The sequence below is a fragment of the Leptosomus discolor genome, chromosome 12 (assembly GCF_034619465.1).
Source record: "Leptosomus discolor isolate bLepDis1 chromosome 12, bLepDis1.hap2, whole genome shotgun sequence".
In the NCBI taxonomy this organism is placed as follows: Eukaryota; Metazoa; Chordata; class Aves; order Leptosomiformes; family Leptosomidae; genus Leptosomus; species Leptosomus discolor.
The window spans coordinates 16,042,541-16,069,025 of NC_141402.1; the positions used below are offsets into that span (position 1 = coordinate 16,042,541).

The 26,485-nt window shown below is 38.5% G+C and overlaps 1 protein-coding gene across 1 annotated transcript in view; it reads left to right on the top strand.

Annotated features, from left to right (window-relative positions):
• Nucleotides 1-26,485, top strand: part of NELL1 (neural EGFL like 1) — a 291,435-nt gene that overhangs the window by 92,910 nt on the left and 172,040 nt on the right. The window lies entirely within an intron of this gene.

Here is a 26,485-nt window from a genome sequence, read left to right on the forward strand (position 1 = left end):
CTATGATACAAAAGAGACCTATTTCTTAGAAGAGCGTAGCTGAGGTGCTTCTTTTGATGTATTATCCTATCACAGGAATGAATGCAATAGGGCATCATTCTCCTTTTTGTTTCTCAGTGTTTTCTAGAGCTTGCTGGTATTTGTAGCTATGATGTACTTATTAAAAACTAAATTGATGATTCAACATACACCGCATTCCTTCCTGCCTTTGCATTGTGGTTTGTGGTTGTTTGATGTTTTTGTTTGGTTGTTGTTTTTTTTTTTGTTGGTTTTTTTTTTGTTTGTTTGTTTTTTGTTTTTTGTTTTTTTTTTAGTGCCCTTCTATGTTAGGCTGCAATCTTTAATCTTTTGGCCATTATAGGCAGTTTTTGAACTATGTGAAAAATATTTCCCTAGATTCTTTTTCCAGTAGTACTGGTGATGGAAGGGAGATGGCATTTTTGACAAGCTGTTAAAATATACTGTAAGAACTGGAAGACAGAGTGAAAGAATAAAGACATGCATGGACTCGGCTTAAATGAACCCGCTTTCATAATAAGACTTTTTAGTCTACGTAAGTGAACAGGACTGCTTTAAATAGTAGTTTATAAAGCTGTTCAGTAAATTGCAGCTATAAACCTCATGCTATTTAGGCAGTTCTTTGCAAACAAAAATTTGAATAGTCCTATATATACACTTTCAGTGAGTGGGAAACAGTTTACACATTTCTTTTTAAAGGTAGGCAGCAGATATACCTTATATAGAGAAAATTTTTTGTACAAAACCTGAGAAGAGCTGCTCTATACATACTGCAAGGACTACTCAGAAATCAGAAGACAGTCACAAGGCCCTCTATCAGCTGTGATACAGAACCCAGTGTTTGTTGGTTTTTTGCTCTTTTTAATAAAATCAGTGCTTAGTGGCTGTATTTACCTAGTAGCAGACTGTCCCTTTTTTACTCTGTGAAAAAAATTGAAACATCTTGACTCAATAATTTTGGAGATGCTGGCAGTGTGTTAGTGGTAGTGTTGGGGAAAGAAAGAGCTTTTTTTAAAGAAATTAGCAGGAATTACGACGTATCTGGTCTATGTTGCATTAAGTTTTGGAAGGGCAAATCAAATCCCTGACTTCTGTGCATGTAGGTGGAACATGAGGCAACAGAGCAAACACAGCTGCTTTTGCTGCCTGAGACCATGGGATAGATGAGAGAGGTACTTTGTGCATGTTATGAAATTATGGATTTGCTAAATGGAGAGTTCTTAGGAGGTAATATAGAGAAGACAAGGCCCTTGCTAAAGGGGAACTACAGACTGACAAATCGATTAGCCAGGAGGTGACTCCTTTCAGCCCTGTGAAGAGCTTCCTTTCACTCCTTAGAACAGCTTACTGCAAAATTTCTTTCTATGCCTCTCTAACCTCATTTCTGTCATCTCCGTGTTTAATCTGCTAAATAGAATCATTTCATAGTTGGCTGTATAATGGTGAAGCTGCAATTTAAATAAATGAAGTCAAAGGCATGTATCTGAAGGTACAATTTGTCAGGGTGTTGGTATAGTATAAACGTGGATTTTTTTTTTTTGTGGTGTTTTGGAGTTCTGTGTGTGCTGTGTAAGAATTAAATATACAAAACACCTGAACAATGGGTGGTAAACATACAAAACACCTGTGGAAGCAAGGAAGATATAATTCTCAGCTGTAGTTCTGAATTTGTCATCATCATTCCTAAGCCTTTAAACTTAAAAGACATGTAAGATTACTGTTTCCTTTGAGATGGTGAGGTTAAACTATTTCATACTCATGACATGTGCTGGTAAGTGGCACCTTAGTTCAGAGTGCTCCAGATCATTAACTTGGAGCTTTCTGAATTTCTCATCTCCTCCAATGTATTTGAAGTACTTGTGCATGTGAATTCTAATGTATGGTATTATTTTACTTTACCTATGTTTTTACTGTTATTTCTGCTCACTCTTACTCACACAGTTTTATCCTGCTGGACTTTATGGATTATTTTGATCTTGTAAGATCTCTGAAGAATTCTGTTTGAGCCTGCTTTGCTTTTTGACACGTATTTGTGTCTTTTTTTTTTTTTTTTTTAACATTCCATATTCACATTTGCAGTATGGTGGAAAAAATTGAAAAGATTCTAACTTTTTTGAGAGAATTTGCATCAGCGAATATGTAAAATAAATAACAAAAACCTATGAGGTTTTTACAATTCATTCTCAGTAAGTACTTCTCAAGTAGTTAGCAGCTCCTCACGTCAAAATATATGTGTAGGATAACTACTCACTATACGCATTCCATTTTTGAAATAACATACATATGTTTGGGGACAACAATTTCTCAAAACAAACAAGTAAATGAAGCTTGTAATGAATGAAGGAGATAAGTGGAGATTTTCTGTGTTCTGTATTTCATGTAAAAACAGAAAAGTTGGAGGCTTTTTTTGACATTTGCCTCCTTGTGTTGCATATGTGAAACATGATTAGAGCATTCATCATTTGCAGGGAGACATATGGAGATATTTCTATCAATCATGTTGACTGAGGTTTACTACTGATGGGGCTACTTAGGCACAAGTGTTGAACTAGTGTCCCTTTATCTCTGTTACATACTCAGGGATGAATTCAGGGAACCACACAAGTAGCTAGTGAGTCCAGTGGCTGCAGGACGCAAGCATTCAAGCTGTAGCAGCGTGGGTACACTTGCAGCTATGACTTTTTAGCACATGACATAGGACTGCCTGTGTTGAGGGCTGGAAGTTGCATGCATGAGAGTTAGTTATGGATGGTGCAACAGTTCAGTGGCAGAACCACTGGACCAAAATGGGCAGGACCAAAATGGGGAATTCATTTGAGTCTGTCTCATGTCGATTCTTCCAGACATGTTACGAGATGTGTGTAACAGACCTGCAAATACTCTGTACCTCTTGAAAGCCAGGAAACTCTGCAGTCTGTGACTACATCACAAATAGGACAATCTGCATAATGCAAACTAAGAGATAGAGGAAAGTGTCAGCAAATGGAGAGTCTGAAGCCCAAAGATGAAGTAAGAAAAACCAAGCCAAATCAGCTGAAAGTCAGGCTTGTTGCTAGTATGATTATCTCCACTTTCTAATGCTGACAAGCAAGGAGCCATCTCTTCTGAAAAGAATTTGGTGATTTTCTGCTATATATTTCACAGTGAAGACCAAAAGCAGAATAAATTTTTCCTGCCACGTTGCGGTTCTGCTTTCTTTATTACCTTCTTAGCTTGAAACATTAACAGCCCTTTTCTACCTGCAGAGTTGTTATTTTGGTGCAAAAGCGTTTATTACCTAATTGCTGTTGAGCTCTGATTCATTGTGAGAGCTGTTTAAATCTGAAGTGGGATGAATCTCCCAGTTAGGATAAATGTATCCCTTTTCTCGCTGACAAGAGTGCATGAAACACGAAAATTACTATTAACCTTCAGTCCTTCGTGCACAACTACTTACGCCCCCAAGAAATATCTAGTAAAAGTGATACCGCAGCATACCACAAGACGTGTGGTCATGTTACACAGCATGTGCTTAACCTGTGTCACAAGAGAATGTTCCTGTGATAACGGAAGGATCCATTGACTAAGGTGGACCTATGAGGTAAATATTCTTATTGTATGACTGTATTGTAGGGTGTGCTTTCCCTATATACCTAAGCAGAACAACATGTGCTGTCTAGGATGTCTTCCAGCTGTTGATGTAAGGAGTGTAAACAAGCGATGTGACTCTGAGTTGGTCTTTTAGGAATAGCTAACAAAATAAAGCTATTTTAAAAAAATATAAAAACCCCAAACACTTTCTCTGGCAGAAGCAGCCTGTTAGGCAGTAGTTAGGACAGGTGAATCTGCTTGGCCCTTAAAGAAGAGGCTAAAAGTTCTGAGGCCAAATGTACTGTTGAGAATGCCTTATATTGGCTTTTTTTTTTTTTTTTTTTAATTGGTAAAGTTGCATGGGTTAATAGTGGCAGGAGAAGATCTGTGAAGAATATATTTTTGTGAGATTAATTCAGGCAGTACAACAGTTTCCTTATATGACCTTGTATGACTCAAGGTCACTGTAGTGCTGTTACCTCAGCTTAAAGAGTTAATTAATTAAATGCCTTAATATTTGTGAAAACTCTTCCGTTTTTTTTTTCTCCTGATAGAATGCTATAGAACCACTCGTGACTTTCATTCAGAAGGAACTTGACTAAGTCACGCTTTCCCTTCTGTGCTCCAAACATTATCTTCATTTGTTGTTAACGAATAATTGCTCATTTAAAAAAATGTCACAAAAGCTATGAAATACTAGCCAAAGTCAGAAAACCTGCTCATTTTATAGTGTAAGGAAGAGTTGTGATGATTTTACTGGGCTGGCAGATTTTGGGGAGATGGTGTTAAGATGAATGAAAGCCTTGGGAGAGAAAACTAAGTGCTCATTTTCTCCTGAGCATGGACCCAAGCACGCAGCGTGGACAGACCAGGCAAATGCTCTGCTTGGTGTGCCGTACCCCCATGCGGTGGTCTCCTGTAGCTTCTGCTCCCTTGGCCGCACGAGGCGATGTGTTAAGGGTTGGAGACATCCCCGGTACAGGCTGGGAGCTCTGCTTCAGGCCAAGACCTCTGAAGACAGACCAGATAAAGCTTTTTATCTCACTCACTTGACGATAAAACTCAAAGGCCAATGTTTTTCTTCCTCTTTTTTTTTTTTTTGTCTGTTTTGTATGTTTTGATTTAGAGCTCTGCAAGTCAATTGTTGCAGTATTTGAGCTTGTAAAGCAGAAGATCCCGTTCTTACTTATCTTAGGTTTGTAGAACAATATTATTTCCCAACACAGGTGTGTAGGTTAACTTATGTACATAAGGCTATCAAGCTCTCAACCTGAGAGAGTGTAAGCTTGGAACTCCAGGATTCTGCTGCTAAACCATGTTTAATTTGATTGCAATTTCTAAGTGTGTAACAGACACAAACAGTGGTCTTTGCTGCTTTCTGTTTCTTTTCCTTTGAACCTGATGATGTTAGATGTAGTCAAGAAATTCTTTACAGAAAGGTAGATACATAAATATGTTGAAAAGTTCTGTTTTGAAGATATATTAATGTAGGTTTGGTCAGAAAATGTTTGTTTTCTGAAAGTCATATAGAAAAAATAATTGCAAAATGCAGAGGAAAAAGGTGTTTCTTCCCATTGTCATAGAAATCAGGAAAAATCAGACTTTTATGATTAATGATTTCGTTCCAAATGCAAAGACCTCGCCATCAGCATGCTTTGATGAAAAGCAAAAATAAAAGTTTGCTTGCGTTGCAAAACACAGAGGAACAAGAGTATCTTTCATCATACTATGTGGCTTCTGTTACGGTTCTGAAGACGAGAGCACTTCATAAAGCTTACCTCTAATGTTTAATCCTTTGACTCATCACATCCTGTATGTAAATAGCTGTTTAGTGTGCAGAACTTTTCAGGAGCAGTTTAAACTAAAAGAGAACAAACCTGGTCCTGCATATGGCCTTCAGAGTAAAAATCTGCTGGCAATCCACTGAGTTTCCACAGCTGATGTTTTTCTTGCTGTGTAAAATAAGTTGAATTTTATTGACTTCCCCCCCCCCCCCCCCCCCCCCCCCGTAGTGATTTCATTGCAGCTGTTCTAATTTCACTGCATTGTGGCTTGGGAGGTGACATTAACATTATGTGGTATCATATAAACCTTCTGTGTGGCAGTGATGTATGACTGTGGTTTTGGATGGTGTCCATTGACTTGATTTGTGGGTCAGCTTTTAATGATAATCCTTCTGTTGTACTCTCAAAAAACCTGCCTGACAAGATGTTAGTATTTCCTGCATACTAAAATAAATGAATGTTCTATGCTGCACAGGTGTACGCATATGCATAACTGTACATACTGGATACTTCATGAAATCACCTAAAGCTGAGAAAATGTTGATGGCAAATGACTATGTTCGTTGCAAACACACTGGATTTCTCTCTATGCTGAAACAGTAGCAAAGAGAAGGGCAGGAGGAGATTGATACAGTCAAGATGATAATCTCTTCAGCAAAGACTATTTCAATGGCAGTGTTCCCCTTGGCACCAAGTCCTCATATAGAGACTTAACAAAACCCAACACAACAAAACAAGAAAAAAACCTAAACCCACCCCCAATATGCCCAAAAACCCAAACAAACCAACCCACTCACCCCTGCTTTTTATGAACATGAGACTTGATGCCAGGCTTTTTTTTTTTTTTTTTTTTTTAAAGTTCAGAGTTTCTTTGAAAGACGCTTATTAACCTACTTTACCTGACAGTGTCAATTGTAAACTTCCACTGATGTATGTCATCCTATTTATCAGTGAAAGTCCCTTCTGTTGGTGATATAATGCAAATAATGCATTTGCCCTGCCTACTATTTTCATAGAGAAAGACTTTTTATTTTAAATGCTAATCTTAACCATTGCGTGCACTCAAATTCATCTTTTGTAATGTGATCAAAAGGCAGGCACTTGTCAGTCAGTCTCCTGCATTTGTCAGTTTAGGGACTTTAATAAATGAGTGTCCTGGTTTTGCTGAGATAGAATCTTTGGCCAGCCATGGCATGCAGGCTCTTGGCAGTTTCAAGCTGGCCAGGTGCTTAGGCTGGGAGGGGCAAAAGCCAGGGCAGCTGGCCCAAATTGGCTCACAGGTATATCCCACACCATTCATGTCGTGCTCCCTATAAAAAAGGGAAGTTGGCTGAGGACGGAGGGGCTTCTCATCCTCCTGCTCCCTCTTTAGCTTCTCCTTCCTTCCCCTGACGATTGTGACCACCGCACGTTCATTGGGCTGAGCGTAACTTTGTACATTTTTGTTGGTATCGGTGCCGTGTCCTTAATCCGTTTTTACTTCAACCCACGGGTCTCCTCTCCTTTTCCCAATTCCCATTCCGAGCTGGTGAAGGATCATTGGGTGACGGAGCAACTGCTGTAGTTTAGCCCCAGGTACGTACGGGCTCAGTGTAGCCAATGGGACTGCAGTGTCCTTGTGCTATGAGCTGCCAGTGGAGACTGAACTAAGAACAAAATAGACCCTTCCCCCTGCCGAGTAAATGCATTCATTCAAAGGCAGAGGTGATATGCTTGCTAGTGGACAGCAAGTTTTCAAAAAAAATGTTAAAATTTTTATACTAATAAGGTTCAACATCTCGTTGGAAAATGTTTGTGCCTTATATGGCTCTAGGTGTATTACTTGAGTTATCAGAACTGCTTTTATATTTACAAGTGAATTAGTTTAAATTCGTGTTCCAACTACCAAACCCTGGAAAGTGAAATTATTTGCCATCCCCTGGAGTAACTTTAGTTCTTTTGGTGTAATGTCATGCTGAGATTTATATGAAAATAAATTTTAATTTATAATAAGGTAACCATATGTTTTGGAGTTGTTGTAATAAAGTGTCATAAATAATTATGGCTCCAAAGAAATCCAGCCTTGCAACTGTCAGTTCTTATGTTAGTATCTTGCATTTGAATAATTACAATCATTGCTATTAAAGGAAAAAACCCTCTTCACCCCTTCAGAATGGCAATGAAAAATCCTGCTCTGAGGCTGTTGAGATTTTTATTCACATGGAGGGACTGGAGATACTGTCTCCCCTTCAACAAATGCTCTTACACGTTAGAGTTGCGTTCTTCTGAATTTTATTGGACGTAATTTGACATCCCATCTATAAAGCTTTGTTTTTTACCTTTTGCTATTTGCTGAGAATTGGCTGATCATGTGTAATACAGAATGAAACAGTACTGGTCTAATTCGCTGTCTTTAAGCACTTCACTGTCTCTCCAACCTATATTTGCATTCAGCCTCCAAGATCTCTTTGTGTGCCCACATTCCAGATTTGGGGGCAGCGGTGCATTTGTGTATTTTTGAATTTGTGGAGGGAGGTGGATAGGAGCAGAGATGGAATGGACTGCCTCTCTTTAGGACAGCTTCTCTAGGCTTTCACAGCCTTCACTTCTAACTGCTTTTTAATAATAGAACTTTATCTCTTTTTTTTTAGATGGGTTAAAGAAAAGCCCAGTGACATGTTGTTGGCTACTAATTGTAGCAGAATCTGACTTAAAAGCTGACCAGTAGGAAGAAAATAAATTATTGTCTGTTCCTGCTGGGTCAGTGTCATTACCTATAATAACCCTTATAGCAAATTGTCCCCTTTGCATGTTCCAGCACTGAAAGAGGGAGAAATCCATGCAATAGATGGTGGCTGTACTAACCCTTGTGAGCAGAAAGAGCTCTTGCTGCTCTTTATACATTAAGCTCTTGTATTGATCCTGATATTGCAAAATTCTTTCTTCAAATTATGACACAGTATAGCTCCTGTCGCGTTTCTGCCTACATCCATGAAGAAGGGCAAAGTTTGGAAGATTTTTTTTTTTTTTTTAGTGGAGCTGTGGCAGTTCAGACCAGGTGAGTGTTTGCATTAAACATTTGGCAGCAAAGCAAAGAAAAAAAATCGGAATAGTTTTTGTAGTGATAATCAGAAGTTTGCTTGTGGTTGAGCTGGACTGTAAAATGCTGAGAAATATTTGTATGTAGTGAGGAAGTTTGGCTTGGACTTGAATGGACGCCCCTTGCCAGTACTTTCGCAGAAGCTGCTAAAAATTGTGCACTTAGATCTGAAAACTTAGAGGTTGAACTGTTGAGGTTTTGCCTTTTTTAAAATCTGGAGCATAACTACAGTCAGTCAAAAATGACGCGTGTGTGTGTGTGTGTGTATGTATCTGTGATGTGTGTGTATGCATATATGCAAAACAGTGGTGGTGTATTGCAGCACAAAAGCCTTTAGCTACCCAGGATCTGACAGAATAGCAGCTTTCTCGGGACCTCTGAAGTTCAAAAGGACGTGGGAATAGAAAACCTCCAGGGGTGACTTCCAACCTATATGTTTTTGTGGTTCTATTATCTCTTATCCTGTACTGCACTGGAGGGACATTAGATGCTGTTGACTCTCTATGGCTACCTTTTGCAGTGCTTGGGAATGCAGAGAGGGCAAACTGCTTTGCATAGTGGAAAGTATTGAAATGAGAAAAAGATAATCTCTCTTAAACGCTGGTACTTGTAAACATTTTTTTCAGCTACTTGACAGAAACTTGATGTGCAATTTTGATGCTCAAGCTGTCTCTCTGTTGCTCTTAAAGAATGGCTTTGTGGGCATGGAGTCCCTTGTCCAAATGGAAGTTCTCACAGCCGGTTTGTAGATAACTTGTTGGATTGGGCTTGAGTGTGACTGTGTGAAAATGCATGTTGTGAATGATGTCATCTAACTGCTTCGAGGTCTGTGCTGGCAATATGCTAGTAGAACAACAGATCCAGTTTTAAGGCTGCTAAATGTAACTATAAGGTTTTCATGGGCAGGTCAGAAGAGAGAAGGCTGTGCACTTGTCCTACAGCAAGATCTATTACAAACTGAAATGAACACACACACCCCACCCCCCTCCCATCAATTTTGGCAACACAGGAAAAAACTCATGTCACTAGAGGACTCATGTGAAGGACTTGGAGGACTCTGATCTCAGCCTAGAGAGTGTTGAGTCCTGAGGTAATGGATGCAGTGAAGTACATGTAGAAAGTAATTTTGTTCAGGTTTGTATATGGATGTTGGGGATCTTGGGGGAAAAATACCATTGAACTTCAGGAGCTGTTCCTGGAATTTTTTTTTTTTTAAAATCCTTTTTAGCAATTTCTGCTACTTCTGTACAGGTGGGTCTAAGGCTCTGGTGCTTCTTGAACAGATGCTGAACCATAAGCAGGTAGGGACCCTGTGGGACACAGTGGCACTTTGCCTGGCCATGAAGCCACAGCACCCGATTTTGGGAGAAGGCAACAGAAATGAGTGTTGCTACAAAGAAGGTGAAGGGGAAAGGCTGGGGCTTTGGTGAGCCAGGAAACTTGCGGTGCCCAGGGTCTGTAATATGGGTCACAAATATAGCAGCTTTGCTACATCCAGAGAAGGACATCTAGCACATCTTTTGTGTTGACCTGTTGTATAATTAAAATCAAAAGCTTTGCCTAAAGTTGGTTGTGAAAGAAAACAAAAAAAGGGCAACAAACCAAGCAAGCACCCCCTTCTCCCCACAACTCTTAATTTTTTTTGGAAATTACTGAATGGAAATTTTTATCCTTCAGTCAAAAAGAAAAAACCCTGACTAAATGGAAAAATAATCTGGTTTCTTATAAAAATATTTATTTTTTACTATTTTTAATAGAAAATGTGTTTTCTCCCTTTGTAATAGCATAACTGGGGGCTGTTCCGTTAAATATTATCTATTGCCTTTTTCCTTATGTAAATATATTTTGTTTCCAGTAGATGGAAAACCAAAATTGGTTCTAGAAGTACAAGAGTCGCTAAATCCATGACAAAGGTCAGTTTATACAGACACATTTTTTCTGGCAAGTTTTAGTTAAAAGACTTACTGATGTGGTTCTGGGTATTCAAAGCTAATGTGCATACAAAAAATAAAGCACAAAAGTTAATAAATAATCGGAAAAAATGTTGTTGCTATCCCAGGGCTTTGCTATATGTTTAACTCTCTACTTCCTTTTTAGGATTTCAGCATGCATATTTTACATCCTTTCCTGGCATTTCTCCTTATGGCTTTTGTTCAGATTAATTTGGAATTGAGTTGTACGCTGCTTGTACAGGATGTGTCTGTATTAAGGGCAATCTGTTCTGAATTTACTAAGAGGCATTGAGCTTTTGACATTGTTCGGATGTAGTAGGGTTACACTGGTGTATAGAAATTTTAGTATGTCTGTTTCTGCTCACAGCTGAGACGTATTTGTATTAAGTTTTATTGTCAAATAATAAATAAATCCCCTGTTTTTTCAGTGCAATTAACTTATAAAACATATATAAATTTAATTAAGAAAAAGAGCAACATGTTATTTTCTTAGTATATCGCATGAAGAGCTACATTTGAACTGAAACTAAAAATAAGATTCCTTTTTCCAATTGGACTGTCCTAGTAAGAAAAGGAAGCTTTACCTGGGCCTTCATGGATGTAGGTCCTGTCCGTTTCCTGGTATACATTTGTGCAGGTTTCTCGGTTTTGGTTTGCTGTCTGGAAACTGGGATGATAGTGTTAACAAAATCCTTTGTTATCTTGCTGGGGTATTGTGACATTTACTGGATGAAGGTAAATGATAAGGGACAACAAAATAATACCACAAAATAGACTGAATTAAGTGTAGAAAAGCAAGCAAACGGCTTATATAGTAAGAATTTTTTAAAAAAACCTTTTATTTACTAAATGCTACTTACAGCTGAGTAAAGGCTATAAAATATTCATGTACATATTTAATTTTTAGAAGGGTAATTCTACTTAGTCTGTAAGATTTTTGACAGGCAAATCAATTTCATTTAGGGTAGGTAGCTGACAGATTTTTCTAAGACATCTACCTCTGTTTAAAAATCTACTTCTTTATACCTAAATCTTTTTGGAGGCTGGGGAAAAGAGTTGAGTTAGAAAGAGACTTTGATTCAAGTAATTGAAGTTAGCACAAAAGTGCATACAGCATCTGCAAAGATAACTCTTATATTGATGTTAGTTTCCTATTGATTTGCTGACTATTACGATTTTTTTAGTATTAAATTTTTTTCCCAGAAAGATACCTTACCATTTTTTCAGTTAGTGTATCTGTTCTTCATATCTATAGGGTAAACTTTAAAACACCCTTTGGGCACTCTGTGAGTTTTTTCACTGTCTGTTCTTCTTAGCACTTTCTTTTAATATCCTCTTTTCATTTCTAGATTAGACATCTCAGTTTTCCTTCTCACTGTTGATAGGTTCTGATTAATTACATTTTATTAATGTAATTTTTTGTTTGGTTCTGTTGAAGATGTTGCTGTGTTTATATCTTGTCCTGAACTCTCTCACTGAGTCTGTATATCAGTGTATACCTCATGCCAGTTGTCCCTTACGGGATCACTGTGCTTCAAGAGTAGAAAATTATTTTCTCTCTGCTTACAGGCTTAAGAGAGTGCTGGTTAATGATTCAGGTGAAATTGGCAATGCAAACTCCTTTTTATCTCTCATCTTGCTCAGGATTGTTTACCTCTCATCTTCGTTTTCATTACTTTGTTTCCCTAATTCTTATGACTCATATTTTCTTTTCGAGCTTGCACCGGAGGATGTATCTGTACATATTGGTAGCTATTAGTGCTGAGATAATTATATGAATACACAGTAGCATCGTCGGATATAAATGTGAGTTAGTGTTAGCTCAGAGACATGCTGTGTTTTGCAAAACCAGAAAAGATCTAATTTACAGAGCGTTTGCACTGAAAAATTGCTGGTTGTCTCAGGGCTGGCTCTAGACATAGGCGAAGCAGGCAGTTTCCCGGGGCAGCGGACCTCCATCGTGGCAGGCTGGCCACATGCTTACTCTCTGCTTTCCATGCGTTGGAGCCCAAGACACAGGGCTTAATGTTGCTCCTGCTTCGGCTGCGCAGGGGAGAGATTATAGGGCCTAGCATCATGGTGGATGTTCAAGAAGTAGCTGATGCCATCCCACTTCTTCTGTTTCCTCAGGAGCAGATCACTCGGGTTTTTGCTTCCTTGCTTTCCAGGTCCTTATCCATAAGGCAGGAAAACTCCATTTTGTGTAGGGTTGATTCAGTGCTTCGCGATGTCATCACTATGCTGTTAGTTGGCTTATGTGGGATGCCATGGCAGCCTGAAATTGTTGCTGATGCATTCATGTTTCCAGGAGTAGGAGCAATCCGGATGATTTTGCCTTCATGAAGCTCTTTCTTACCGCTAGAATATGGACATTGCTTTCCATTGTGGGTTTCTTAGACAAAAAGAATTTTACAGTACTTACATGGACTTGTAGTGTAACTTAAGTGACAAAATGGAAAATTGGGCAAGCATATTGGAAGATCATGATCATTGCCAGTTTTAGAACCTGTGTAACCAACAGTTAGGCTAATTCAGACTCTGAAGATGTTAGTCTTAGAGATGCCAGGTTCATGCATGTGAAATATTTTTCAGTTAAGCGCTCTTTCACTGGAATTATGATGTCTGTTTAAGAACCACTATGTTGGTAATGAAAAGTTTGCCCCATTTACTTGGGCACAAGTGACATTAACCTTTGAAGGTCAGGCCTTCTACTCTGTTGTGCAGCTTGCTTTAACCTGTTACCCCTTAGGTGACTTTATTTGCTTTTTGGCTTTCAGTCTCGCTAGCTGAATCAGTGCTATTGTGAAAAGGTCAGTGGCAGTCTGAAGTGCATTCCGTTTGTGAAAGAACGTAAGGCACAATTTCCAGTCTGTCTTTTCCACGCGAATCAATTCAGAGCCTGGCACTGCCACTATGTGTGGATTTCATCTAATGATTTTTCTGTATAGACAGTAATATCAAATTTGGCTACACATGACATGCCTTCATGGCTGATAGGGCAGCTGATGCTTGACAACACAACAGCTGCAGTGCACAGACATACCTTTTAGTACTGAGCACCTTGCTGTTTTTACTGTCGGTGCTATCCCACATAAAAGGCTACAAAACATGGGATGTTATGAAGTTGTACAGCTGTTGCCACACACTGTTTCGGTTGCCAGGAGTACTTGGTTTTGTGTTGTGGATACACAGGGAAAGTGGCAACTCAGTCTGAGTGCTAACAGATTGTCGGTTGTTTCCTGGTAGTATTGGCATTATTGGATATTCATTAATGTGCAACAGATGATAAATGTGGAGGCGGACCGAACCATCCTCTCCCATTAAACATTTGGAAACAAATGAATTTCTGTTTCAGGTGAGTAAAATTCTTTTTTTCTTAGTTAACACAATATAAATAACTGGAGCTCAGTTCTATCTGTTTTACAATTCCCATAAATCTTGAAATGAACTAATAAGGAACATGGAAAAGGGAACTGTATCTTGGACTACATGGGAATGTAATCAATATGAATTCCCCTGAGCGATACCTGTTTTGTGCTAGGTTCCCATTGATTTTGTAAGCATTTTAGCATTAGCTATAATCCCCTTTGAATATAAATCATTCCCTGGTAGCTTCTCCCATGTTTTAATTAATTCTGAAGTGACCGACTTGAGAACTCTTCCTTAATGTTATTAGTAAAACAGAGAAATTGTCCCTTGTTTTCTTCACAGCCTTAATCTGACCCCTGTGAAATTGGTAGGCTTATTGAATTCTCAAGAATTGGTGATGCTGAGAAAATCTGAGCCAGATAGAAAGTGTCAAAGTTAGAAACTGCAAGGAAATTGGAAATCTTGAGGGAAAAGCAGGGCATTTGTAGTAAAGTATTTTCTTTAACTTGAGTGAGTTTCTGTAAGAGTTGATAACTCCCTGTCCTTCAAAAGAAAAGCTTAAAGGAGACTGAGATGGTCTTTCTGGGAGTGGAAAGCTGGGACGTGGGCGTTATACCCTCATTCTCATTTAAGGATACGAGGCGCATGAGCTGTCTATTCCCTTTGAAATTGAACTGGTTGAAAAAATTTTTTTACTCTATAACCAGGTTAATTGGTGCAATTTCTTTGACTTAAGTCTTGGAAAATAATATTACTTAAGTTGAAGAGATGATGCTGAATTTTTTTTTTTTCTGTTGTGATACAAAAATAAGTAGCCACCAACTAGTGTAAAAGCTGGCGCTGTTACTCCTTGGAATGTATATATAGCAGTAGGAGGTATTTTGGCCCGTAGATAGGCTGTATCATCTGTTAAACGGTTTGGAGCTACAGGGGGTAAACTGAGTTAGGGCTGTCTTAACTGCAGCAGCATCAGATGCTGTTCTTTGATATTCCTGATCAGGGGTGCATTTAAACCCATGGGGAATTTTGTTTGAACATGTGTCAGTTGTATGTCTTATCATAGCTTGGTTTTATTTAGTGAGGCATATTAAATTGTTGCTTGAGTATATCAAGAAAAAGTACTTCACTTCTTGAAATAATTGATAATACATTTTTGTGTAGCTGTTTAACCAACAGCAGGACTGAACTGTTATGTAGCGCTTCACTGAATTGCAGGAGTAATGTCATGTTCTGGTAGGCATATAGACAGGGAGTAGTCTATACGGATGTAAGCGTGCATATATATATATATAAAATTAACTTAACCTGAATCAATATGCTTGTGGTGTGCCACTAAAGTTCCACTGCTTTGTTTTTTGCTAGTTTTACAGTTGGCCTTCCTTAAGAGATGCCGTTGCAGTATTAGGGTAAGCATAGGATGCCGTTGTAACCTTGGAGTTTTTCCTTACTCATGATTAGGTATATCAGTAAATGTTTGTACATATTGCACGGCATGGGAAGATCTAAAGATAGTGGAGTTACATATGTTTATAACTTTTTATTTCTACGATGTCTGGGACTTATGTTTTTGGACACAGGCTATCACTGTGATAGGTGTTATTCAGATGTACAATAAAAAAAAGATCCATTTTCCCGGGGGCTTTATCACCTAAATGTAAGATGAGACCATGTTTTAGGTGGGAGGAAAAAAATGTGGGAATGTGGTTTGAAGCTGAAACTCTAGAACAGCTTCCTTTTTGCTTAAGTAAAATTCTGCTTTTTTAAGTGAATAGTGTCAGCTTTAAAATTTATTTTTGTAAAACTAGAATAATTTTGTGGACATGCATTGGTTGTGGTGATGAAAGCAAGGCAGAGACATCTCTCTCTGACAAGTAGGAAGTAAGTTCTTACTTCAGCGAGAGCTGCCAGCCTCTGCGACAGACTTTGCTCCCAAGTGAAGTCTGCAATGCCCAGCTTAAGATCAGATCTCAGCACGGGTTTCCTCTCTGCCCCGCTCCACGGGGCTGGCAGTCGCTTGAAGGTAGCAGTGGCTCATTTCCACCCAAGGGAGAGCTGCTCTGTGGCACGCTGCCACGTGTCAAACACTGTCAGGAGATGACAACAGGAAACCACAGACAGCTGGAAAAATGCAAAAATGTGGGACTGGTTGAAGCACACCTTTAGCTGAAGCATTTGTCAGGGCTTTTAGGCATCATGGAAAAGGATTATTTCAAGGAGGTTTTGAAGGGAATGATATGCTTGGGGTGATACTGTTAATGCAGGACTAATCTTGAGTGCAATGTGGGAGAATAAGTGACTGTACTCTTGATGGTTGGTTTTTTTTTTTTTTTTTTTTTTTTAAAGTAATGAATTGTCAAAGGTGACTGTCATGGTGTGATTCTAGTTGGGAGTCAACCTCTTGGCACCAAGTGAGTGATTATAGGTAAAATGGGAAGAGTACACGATAGCCCTTGACACTGAGGACAAACATAATAGAAAGTGGGAAATCAGTCAAGGAAAGTATCGAGAAGGTATGATTAAATCTTTTATTGCATCTAAATAATGTGAACTTGGACTCACTGTTAGCCGCTGGGGAAGAAGCCATTGCTGAAAGCTGTTCCCTGTTACACTTCTGCTGACTTTTCTGATATGAGAAGTAGCACTGGTTAGATTTGGGAGGACTTCTCTGCAGCACCCAGCTTCTTGATTTCTCCAGCATTTTTGGGCTCTGGTGTTCAGCTCGATAGTCTGTACACCGGTTAGCTTTGTTGCTCATGAGATGGCTTGTGGTATGCTGACATGATACGTACGTGATGCATGGATGAAGTACAACTTACTAAAAGTTTTAAGAGCATTTTTCTGTGAGTATCTAGCACTGTAGTGCAGAACCACATAACAGAGTCCTCAGTAAATGGTGAGGCAGCGTTTATGCTTGCGTTGCAGCTGTGTGAAATACTGAACTGAACATTGCCTGAAGAGTTTAGATTAATTTTGTCTTAAATGCAGTATTCTGTTCTCATGTTCCTCTGCACTTCGAAGCCAACTCTTTTAATATTTAACCATCAAGGTTGGCTTGAATGGCATGTGAATGGTGAGATGTAAGCATGAGGATAAATGTTAGTGTATGATCAAATCATTATGTTCTTCACAGTTGTTTGAGCATTTCCATTTAATGAATACAAGTATCTCACACCAAGTTCCACGCGTTTCCCTCCGTCACCTTTTTTACCCCTGTAAAAGAATGAGTGGTGTTTGTTCAGTACCTCAAAGTCACTTTGTTGTGATGAGGAGCAATTTTGAAGGATGTTAATAAACTAAATGTGAAGGTACCAGAAAAAATGTTCCAAGCTTTGATTATGCGAATTGCTTATTTATGAAAAGAAACATCGTCCATAGCTGCATGCATACTCATACATATTTATACATTAGTATATTTTAGATGTTAGCTACATCTGTACCTTTAGGCTGTTGTTTCGTCTGTTGTATTCATGTTACAATAATTAAAACATCAGAGAAACAAACAAACAAAACCTCATTTTAGCGTAATAGAGCTTATGATGCCTGACAGATAGAAGTAATTAATTTTTGCATGAAAAGCATACAATGGGAATGCTGTCAAACCTGTGCGCTAACCAAACTTGTGTTGAGGAGGCACTAAGTACACTTGAACTGCATGGAACTTACTGATACAGGACACGTTTGGGTTTGCTTGTTTGTTCCATTCCAGTATTTTGTTGTACTAAGAGGCCGCACTTGTCACATTTGAGCAGAGCCTAGTTACCAGCTTTCTCTGCATTGTTTACTAAATTTTCATTTGCTGTAATTGGTATCTTTCCTTTCAAAAGGTGCCAGTCATGTCTTTTTCTAAATTTCTCATTGAACTTCATGGAAACCCCAGGCTCTCACTGTGTGATTGACGTTTTTTGTTTCGACAGGTTAGGTATGTAGACTCTCCATAATTTTTTTTTTTTTTAATAGACTTTTTGATTTTAGCTGAGGTTTCTGAGAACTTTGCTGTATCCTGTGATAAGCATTTTTGTTTGCTGAAGCTTAGGCCAGTAGTTTTAGTCACTGGCCCTAGAACTAGAAGTCAATAGTTAAGCATTCTGCTTTTAACTGGGCTTGCCTTACTGTCTCTAGGTGGGTGTGGTGTGAGACTTGAAGAGCTATTTAAGCAGGATGCAAATACTTTCCCAACCCTTTTGCCATTATTTTTTTCCATCGCCTGTGCATTGACATTGTTTTTCTAATGTCTTATTTTTCGAAGTTACTGAAAAGGCTTCTTAGTCTCTCCATGGGCTCCTTAAATTCCACTTGCAGTGAAACCGGAGCTCAGTGTGGTCTCACAAAAGCGGCAGCTGATTGCTGGGGCCCAGCATTGTTATGTTTCCACAGTTCCCTACATGCTGGATCCCAAGAACGTGTCTCCCAGGGTACCTGGAGTCAACTTCACAAAGCAGTAATGATACAGCGACTTGCCGATTGCCATAGGGACAGGAGCAGTGCTTGCAGCCAACAGATAAAAAACCCCCGTCTCTACTGTATGCAAAGCAGATGGAAAAGTGCAATACACGCAGAATAAAGGATACATTCTCACAAAAGACAACTGTACTTATGAGTATAATTGGCCACTGCAGACTTTTTTTTTTTTTCCCTGACAAAAATAAAGCAAACACTCCATGAGCTATTTGGCACTGATTAAAAAAACCCCGTTATGGCTCTTTTGAGTCAGTAAGACAGACTTGAATCAAGTTATCTAAGATTTATTATGACACTTCAAAATGACGGTAATCTTCACATCTCAGGTGACAGCCTGGGTCATTGAATGTCAGTTTGAGTGAACTTAAAAGTCACATGAGATACTGCTTTTAAGGTCAGCAAGTGAGGTTTTTGGGGGAATGCAATATATAGTAAGAAACTGTTATTAAAATCATAACAGGGCTTCTCTGCTGACAGTTTCCTGGTGTGGCAGTTGGAATGAAGTCATTCTCAGCTTTGTTATATGTTTCTTTCTCTTGTTGTCAGTGTGTTGTTCTACTATTTTGAAATACGTGGGTCCAGATTTTTAAAATAACTTCTACAGAAGTTTTATTAGGATCCTCAGATAAGCAATCTCTCTTTATGCTGTTTCTCCAGGGGATGAAAGGGCTCACGGCCCTATTAGGGCCAGACTTCTTGTATCCAGTAAATGCCGTGGTATAGTTAGATAAGAATATGCTATATGAACAGTAGAAAATAGTTGAGTTTTTCTTGTGTACAAATAGTGCACCAGTTACAGCATGTGATGAAAACGAGTAAAGAAAGCATAAAAATCTCATGTTAGAGACCAGCTGTCAGTCCTTTTCTCTTGCCTTGGTAAGTGCCTTGACCATTTGCCTTATAAGAGAAATTTCACTCTCTCCTGATGAATCTTTTTATGAGGAAACATAAAAAAGTTTCTATTTCACCTGCAGATGAGTTGCTCTGTTGTGATGGTGGCCAGGGAAATGGCGGTGTGAATCCTCTAACGGAGGAGTGACCTGAACGCTCAGTGTGTCTGAATGCATTTAGTGGTTGGGCCATTGCAGAAAGGGAAGAAGCTGCTGCTTTCTCCTCTCTGTATTGGGGAAAAAAAAAAAAAGAAAAAGAAAAAAAAAGAAAAAAGTAAAACAAGATTGTGGCCTTTTGAGAGAGAGAAAGAGGGAGGATCAATCCCTAAAGATACTTCAGCTCTTAATCTTCAATTTAAATCCTTAAATTCTCATTACTTTAATGGGTATTTTAAGTGCTTAAGTAGGAATTAGGAGCCTACACACTTTGGCCCATTGTGTCTGTGTTCTCAGGAAAAATGTGAGGTGGAGGTGTCTCCCTGTTGAATGGAGTGAGGCCTCTAAGCCTGGAGGAGAGGTGGGATTTGAGCTAAACCCTTGCCATTACGTTTTGTGGGTGGTGGTTTTTTTTTTTTTTTGTCAACTAACATGGGCAGCTTCCTGCTCAGCAGGCTCACTGCTGTGAATCCCATGCTGTGAACTGCCCCACTCTTATACAGGGACCCTGGGTATCTACCTCAGTTAGAGATTTGATCTAGGAACCAGTCACCTGTATATCTTAGGGAGCTAGTAATAGTTACATGAGAGTTGTGACATCTAAAAATAGTAGTTTGGACCCAAGCATTTGTATGTCTACCTCTGTTATTTCACGAAATGATTTTAATATTTGGAAAGATTGTGTGCACGTGAGATGAGTTGTCCTTGTTAATACCCGAAGGAGTAAACACCTGCAATAATTATTTAAAGACAGCACACTGTAGCACTCCTCTTGGCCAGGTCAGCACAAGGAACAGAATGTGGGTGCTAGTTTAGGAAAGTGAGTGTGGTCTATATCCTTAAAGATGAGGAAACTAAGATGAAGCGAGCCAAGCCTTTTCTGAGAAATGTTGTCTACTGAACAGGTCACTCAATTTGACAAAAAGATTTCATTAACATACATGTCAATAGATAAATTCAATAGATGTGCTTTATGTTTGTGCTTATGTTACAAGCTGATGCACAGAAAATTTTCTCCACATGAGACAAACGTGAGAAGAGTCCTAGTTTTAAGATCTTAAATTAGGTGCGTAATGTAAGATCCTGACATTCTAAAAGTCACAGCATCATGTCTTGTAGAATTTGGTGTAACATTTGGATCAACTTTTAAGAACAGCTGGGAGACCTCCAGGTTATATTTTGAGTGATGAAGGACTTAAATGAATGAGTGGTGACCAACTGAAAGATTGCTCGTGTGCTTACCAGTTTAGTTTTTGATGCCTGTAGTAACATCCTTGAAAACATGGTAGCCCATCATCTTTACTGATACTACTGAAAGAAGAAGGTAATAGAAAATAAATATATAAAGAACAGGTGCTTTATGTGTGCAGAAATTAAGAAAATGCCCTGTGCAATACTTGACTACTGTCCTTAATCTTTTGACTTAAGTTCATAAGAAGTGAAGCCCCACCCAGGAAAAAAAATAAAACCGGGCTAGAAAACTAGACATTTGTATCTGTTGGTGACCTGGCATTTCTTATCTGAAAAGGTGATGTTTCAGTTACCTGTGTTGATAGTGTAATTGTAGGTAGGTGTATATTCTGCTTGGTGGTATTAGAACCAGCAAACAACAGAAAGTAGAAACTTCATGTTGAAATAGAACACACTGGAATGTGGCATTATGTTAGAAAGAAAGAATTTTAATTTCATCAGACTTCTATAATATTCAGCTGTTTTATGGCTCATGCTTCATTTACTGTCTTCATTAAAGGCTGAGTAACTTTAGGAATTTTTTTCAAGTTAGGATATAAAGTAAAATTGAAAATTGTTTGGCTCAGAGTGTTTATAAGCCTGGTTGTTTCAGTCCTTTTATTCCCTTTGAGAACAGAATACTCTTTTCTTAATGCCAAGTTTCAAGAGCTGGATTTGAAAGTGCTATTCGTTACCACCTACAGAGATCCAAGGTCTTTTAGAAGTCCTTCCAGTTTTTTGTGGATCATATGAAATAGAATATTTGTGACAATTTCAGAGCACGGAGTTCTTGTCTATACCATATTTTACCCATTATAACAATGTCTAAGCTGAATCCACACCAGTATCTAAGATTTTGTACCTGTTCTCACAAATTAGCACCTACTCCACTGCTTGTGTGGCCTCACCTCTGTAATGAGATCTGGGATTTATGAAAATGCCAGTAGGTGTTCTGCCCATACATCCAAAATCTCTTGGTGTTGAAGTCAGGTCCTGAGAAACTGAATACAGTTTCTTCTAAGTTCTTGTAATTATTACCTCAAAAGGCTATTTGTGGATCTTCTTCAATGGGAATTTAAAGAGCAGGTTTTGTGTGGAAGGGAAAAAAAGACTGTTTATCAGTATTTTATGTTATATAAATACGCTGCCTTTTCAGGTCCATGCTGCTACCTCCCTTTTTCTTCTCCTTTAGTATGTTCAGGTTAAATTTGCATGAGTTGTACAAGATTTCAAGAGCTGATTGTCCCCTGTTTGGGCTGAGAATGCTCAGATGCACTGGCAGACCGCTGTAGCTGTGAGGGTGAACAATAATATTAATCAGTCTCAGTTGTCAGTCACTTCCTTCCTATATTTCTGTATTCCCCACTTGGCTTTTACAGGAAAAGCCAGTGCTGAAAGATAGGAGACTGATCTGAGAGATGAGTACAGTACATTTTGCTTTCTCAGCAATGGATTAGCTTAATAAAAACAGTTCCTGACAGATATTTGCTTAACCTTGTCTTAAAAAACCTCTAGAGATGGAAACTCTACAGCTTCCATTTGGAAATCTATTCCAGTGCTTTGGTGCTTTTACCATCAGAAGACTTTTCCTAATACCTCATTTATGCTGCAGTCACAGTCCTAATTTAATAAGATAGTTCAAAAATGGGAAAAAATGAGGGTTTAGGGATTTACTGTTACACCTGAGGGTCCAGTGAATCAGTATTGTACTGTTGCAAAGTCAGGCAAGCTCTGTCATGAAAGAAGTACAAAATGTAGTAAAACTTTTTGCTCCCCTCAGCATTGCAAAACATCATGTAAGGCATTTCCTCCAGATCTGGACACTACATGTCAGATTTGGATTTGCTGGAAAAAGTCCAAGGAATAAGCAGACATTAAGCTAACAAAATCTTCATTGAAAAAGCTGCTGGTGTTAGGCTATCGGTGAGGAGGACACATCTCAGCAATCTTCAAATCCATAAAAGGCTGCTGCAAGGGAATATGAAATAGTCCTTTTTAACCCTTGTGTTTGACGTGGGGTTTTTTATGTATGTTTGTTTGTTAGCTGTTTGGCTGGAAAAACAATTTATCTCATTTGTTGCTCCCACCCAGTATCAATGTAGTTTATTATTTCTGTGTAGGTGTATAACCTTGCCCTTTTCAGATTGTGTTCTATTTTTAAAGAATTTTTTCTCCAATTCATCAGGACAGCTTTGAATTCTTATGTCTACCAACATTCTTGTAATTCCTGACAGGTTAGTATTGTTGGCAAATTTTGTATGTATACTCTTTATTTCATCATCCAGGTGAAAGCACTGAGGAATATGAGTGTCAGGGCAAACCCTGTGGAAATGGGGCTTAATAGTATTGAGTTTGATTAGTGAAACAAACACAAGCTTCACACACAGTTCAGAAATTCTTTTAGAACATGTCACAAGAAATCTTTAGAGTCTGTCTCAGCTGATCTGTTAGTGTCTTGAAATAACTCCGGGGTCTTAAGTGACAAACAAAAAAGGGCTGAAATGTCCCACATGCTAGAGCTTCCAGATACTGTTCGTTCTTACCTCAAAATACATTTTGTATTGACTGTGTCCATTGCTGTGTAAATGCTGCAGGTGATCCTGCATCCTTTAGGAGTTATGAAGGTGGATGCTCAGCTGATGTAACTGAATCATTGCTTCAGTGTCCCAGTTCAGCCAGCTAAGTCAGCCTCGGTTTAGCTTCTAATCTTGTGAGCAGTCCCATTGAGTTAGCTGGAACTACTCAGGTACTTAAAGTTGAAAACATGGTGAAGTGCTTCACCAGTCTGTACCTTTGCACTCTGTGACTGTTAAACACTTTGAAGATACTTCTGTTGAATGAAGATATTATCTTCAAAATTTTCAACTTTGTGGGATCAGGACTTTCTGAACTGCCGGCATTAGGAAACTCTTTTGTGCATGAAACTCTAAATAGCTTGCAACTCCTGCTAGCTGCTGTAGGTCTTAGTATAAAACCTCCTTTTGTAGTGGTGCAGAGAAAACTAGAGTCATCTTTATACCATGAAGAAGCTGTATCTTAATTTACTCCCTTGTGCTCTTTCAGTCTTTATTGAACAATGTCATATTTGTCACCAGCATTATAAATTTTTAGCTTAAACAAGTTCACACGTGTGAGCAGTCTGGAATTTAAAGCATTGTGTCTGAGAGGCATTAAAGTAGATTGATTATAGATACTGGTGAGGATGGGTAAAGATCCTTCTACATATTGAAGCCAGGCTGGACTGGACTGTCAGTCATGGCTGTCAGTCTCGGTGGAAGTCCTTATGGCAGTTGGTTTGTATTTGGAGTTTCTCTGCACTGCATTGTTAAAATAATTAAAACCAAAAAAGTTACGTCTTCTCTGTAAGCAAGTGCTATTTATGGTAGGTGCCACACACTTTTAATAATGTGTGAGGCAGATAGCACAGTTGCAAGTTAAAAGAAGTTGGGCTACATATGGAAAAAAAAATCTTCGCTCAGAATGCCTAAAAAGCAGTTGATTTAAATATGGGGTTTTTTGCACTAGTTTAGTGTTCACCATCTTGGGTGGCTTTTTCCGTTCATAAATTAAATGAAAAATTCAAAGCATTGATGAATGCTTGGCTCTAGAATTGCGTACTAAAATATGGTTGAAAGAAAGCATTTTTTTTAATTGTAGGTTTTTGACACAGTGATAAGAAATTCAGTCAACACATTAAGTGTATATATTAATAATCTTTCATGTGTGGTACCTGATAATAGCAAGTGTCTAATAGTATGTAAAACTGTGATTTTAAAGGAAGTTGAAGAAGGGAAGAAAAAAGACTAAGAAATATTTTACCCATTATAAATGAGTGTTATTCCTGAATGCATGGTTAGAACAAATCACGTTTCACCTTTTCGAAACAAACAAACAAAACCCTCCTATAAAATAAAGTGGAAGGTGGGGATCACTAAAAAGGTTTAATCTTTTGGGTTTCAGTTTGTCTTTGTTATTAGTGGCATCAGGTTGCACAGTGATTCCTGGAAAGGTTTTAAAGTTAAGGTAAAAGGGGGGAAAAAAAAAAAAAGCTTAATAAAATGTTAGCATGACAACAAGTGAGTCTGCTAGAAACACAAAAGTTGAATGTCAGTTAGTGACATAAATTGCAAGTTAAAAGCACTGGAAGCTTCTCTAGTATCAGAAAAAGAAAGTAATTGGTGTCTGCCATTGTCTGCAGTATTATTTATCTTCAGTATTTTCCCTTTTGTGGCTTGAGATGATCTGTGTAATTTCTTTCTCCCTTAGCCTTGAGACTGGAGAATAGAGGGAAAGCCAGAAAAGCAAGGGAAGGGAAGATTTCTTACAGTGTGATGCGTTTCAACCCTCTCCCTTCCTCCCCTGCTGGGGGTGGTATATAATAATATAAATCTTCAAAAAATGAGAGTTGAGATAGAATGCACTCAACAATAATGCATTATATAAAGTTAGTTTTCAGAATAGCATGAGTTTTGAGTTGCTTTTTCTCAAAAGTTGACTTAATCACTACATGCAGTCTGCTGTAGAAAAGAGCTGAGTTAAGGCATGTGCGCTGTTGGTCAATTTGACATCAAACCCACTATTTCCAGTATTTTTTTTTTTTCCCATTGCGTAAAAATATTCTTACATGCATAGAGATCTATAGTTGGTATTTTCCTTTTTCTTTTCCTTCCTCTGTCCCTTGGTAATTAGATCGAGTTAGGCTATTTCTGGGTATAATATTGCTAAATTGCAGAAAGAAGACTTGGTACTAGCTTACATGTTTCAATTTAAGCTACATTTGCAGCTAGGAAGTGAGGCACTTGCCCTCTCTTGGCTGTTTTTTTTAAGGAGTCTTAGACTCAGCACCTTGGCTAGAAACTGGTTTTGACCATTTCATCGTAGCCCGTGTTTCCTCTGCCTTTGAAACTGAAACGGTGTCTAGTATTACTGACTTCTTTCCAGAAGGTGTTGGGTTGTCCTACGGTTGTGCCATTCGAACCTAAATTAGATAGAGAAGCGGAGGATTGGTATATATTTAAAGCATGCATTCTGCTGTGCTGTATAATCACAGCTGGGCTTAATATGGAAGTTGTTGGGTAAAGAAATAGAGTTGATGCGAGCCTGATTCTGGAGTTCAGTGACTGCAGTCACCGAGGTTACTTACCACGTTTAAAAATTATGTTTCTGTTGCACCTTTGCAAAATTATTTTATTTCTCAAGGGGAGGTGTGTTATTTCTCAGGAGAATGCTGTACCCCAGGTACTGTTGTGGTTGCCATGGCAGTTTGCTAGCAAGCAACCTCTTAAATATGTTACTACTGGCAAAGAAATGATGTCATCTTGATTGCTTTGACAGGTGCTCATTTTATAGAATATTCTACACTGAATGGTTTGATTTTTTTTTTTTTTCTGAAACATCATTACTTTTGAATAAATAAGTTTCTGAGTTAGCGTCACTTTTTTTTTTTTCATTCAATAAATATATAAACCTCCTATCCCCTCTCCCCCAGTTGTCTTTCTTTCTGGAAGTGGTTTTGGTAACTGGTATGCAAGTGTGATTGAGCCAAGCTGGCTTCACTTACATAATCTTACTGAGAAATGAATTTTCAGGCATGTGATTTGCTTCTTGAGAATACCTGCTTTAATTTTGTTTGCAATCTGTCTTTTTTTCCCTTGTTAAGTTCTGGGATGTAAAGCAGAAGAACCGCCTGTGCGCGCCTGTGTGTGGGGAGGGTGGGTAGGAGGACAAGTGAGGAACTTGCTTTTTAATAACTGAGACTGGGTTTTTTTTTTTTTCTTTTTATCTTGTCAGCTGCCTGAAAAACGTTGGGTGTTTTTGTTTGTTAAAAAAAGTGTTTTCTTCAGTTGAGAGTATTAGGGGTTAGTATTGTGTCTTAATAAGCAAAGAAGAAGTTGTGAGGATTTCTTTTGAAAATTAAGATACTGGTATTCTTTGCACCTAAGCATCCAAGGTAATGGAATCAAGGAGAAAGGACTTAAG